The sequence below is a fragment of the Sapajus apella genome, unplaced genomic scaffold, assembly GCF_009761245.1.
Source record: "Sapajus apella isolate SASKATOON/1434 unplaced genomic scaffold, GSC_monkey_1.0 scaffold9, whole genome shotgun sequence".
In the NCBI taxonomy this organism is placed as follows: Eukaryota; Metazoa; Chordata; class Mammalia; order Primates; family Cebidae; genus Sapajus; species Sapajus apella.
This window is the reverse complement of record NW_022436949.1, coordinates 11585930-11587803: the sequence shown is the minus strand read 5'-3', so window position 1 is coordinate 11587803 and position 1874 is coordinate 11585930. Positions and strand designations below refer to the sequence as shown.

The following is a 1874-nucleotide window of genomic DNA, read 5'->3' as shown; positions in this document are numbered from 1 at the left end:
AGGATAAAGATGAAAAAATTAGAGAAGGAAACTTTAGAATTTTGTATTGACAATAATTATTTTGCGTAAGATCACTCTGATTGCAGAAGGAATTTTTTTTTTCTTATATATACAAATCCTTGATTGTTAAGTGAATTTGTTACAGACTATTAAAGAGCAATGTAGTAAGAAATCATTTGAAAAATTGTATTGGAGAAATGTACAAAAATAAAACGCATTCTATTTTAGATTGAGTCATTAGGCAAGGACTCTCCAAGTAGGTAACATCTAAATGATAAGCAGTATCTGGCTTTTGCGGGTCTTAGAGTAAGAGGCAAAGAGAGGCAGAAATACGTTTGCATTTTTGAGGAACTTTAAGGAGAACAAAACATTATAAACAAAATAAACAACAGGAAGTGCTAAACAGACTGTTGCGGAGCCCAGTAAGTCAAAGTAAGTATTTTGCATTTCGATTGATTTTTTTCTTCCCTTCCCATCCTTCGTGGTTTTCTTTTTACACACAAAGCTTACAACCTTTACTTTTTCCAACTAGAAAACCAGTTTTTCCAACACTTTTTAAAAAACAAGTATCCTTCTATCATATGCTGAAAGACCTACCCACGACAAGCCCACTTCTGCGTTTGACTCTGTTCACTGACCTTTCATTCACTTCCTAAACGGATCCTTTTGGTAACTTTCAGGGAAGAGGTGGCTTTAATAAATACTTTCTCCAGACATGTCCACAACATTTGTGTGGGTCAGGGTGAGAGGTGCCGCCACGACGTAAACAGAACAGCTGCGTCCTCCTGGTAGGCGCCAGGTGCGATCTCCACAGACGGCGTCTGTGGAAAGCACGGACTCAGAGGCGCTCCCTCAAAATGTATCCGTGTCTCCCGCAGAGCACACAGGCCCCAGGGCCGGGTGGACAAGGCTAGTTCCCGCGTTTGCACGCCACTTCCTGGGCTTGGTGGGTGGTACACCAGAGGCTACCCGCAGCAGGAAGCCCAAGCAGAAGCCACGGCCTCTTGTTCCACTTGGCAGAGACCCCAGAAGGAGCCAGGCGGCAGCATCAGAGCCTCGGACCCTGGCAGGGCAGACCAAGGGCACAGCAGCTGCAGGTCATTGGCAAGGCCAGAAGACGGTGAGTGGAAAGCCGGGGGCGCGAGGAGAGACGCGGAAAAGGGGCTGTTTAGCTGGGAGTTCTGCATCTGGCTTGTATTTTATCCAGCAATTTTGAAACCAGGTTTTTATCTGAACCTCTGAGAGCTGCATTTCCGCTCCAGACGGCCCAGGTACTGGTGGTGCCAGAAGACGCCCTCCAGGGCGCTGACCTGCTCTGTGGTGAAGGCTGTGCGGACACAAGTGGGGAGTGGGGAAGGGCCGCCAGAGGTTTGGTTCCTTACTCAAGCCAGCCATGGTCCTCTCCGGCGCAGGCAGATTTGAGGACCTATCCTCCTTGATGCTGATGGCTTGAGAGGGATTCCGGGTACTGAATGTCTGGCCCTGACCAGGGAGGCTCCCCAGGGAGGTGTCGGCAGGCCTAGGGGTGTGAGTCGGCCCTGGGCAGCTGCTCTGGGAGAGCCAGTCCGCTGAACCAAAGCTGGAGGTCTGCTACCAGCCACGAGGTGGGGAGGAAGAGAGACACATGGAGGTCAGGTGGGCCAGAGGGAAGGCCGGGTGGGGCTGGCCAGGTGCAGGATCTACCTCGATTGATTTTTAACAGGAGTCTAATAAGCAGATAGAGGATATGTTCTATTTAATACTTCAAAAGTCTTACTGTTATATGGAAAGTAGATACAAAGGGGCAGCAGGGAAGTAGTGAGATCATTTAGAAAATTGTTGCAGTGGTCTAGGTGTAAGATCATGGTGGGTTGATTTAGGGCACTAACGAAGAA

The 1874-nt window shown here is 48.3% G+C and overlaps 1 pseudogene; it reads right to left on the bottom strand.

Annotated features, from left to right (window-relative positions):
- Positions 1-737: 737 nt before the first annotated feature.
- Positions 738-1626, bottom strand: LOC116551130 (annotated as a pseudogene).
- Between the last annotated feature and the right edge of the window lie 248 nt (positions 1627-1874).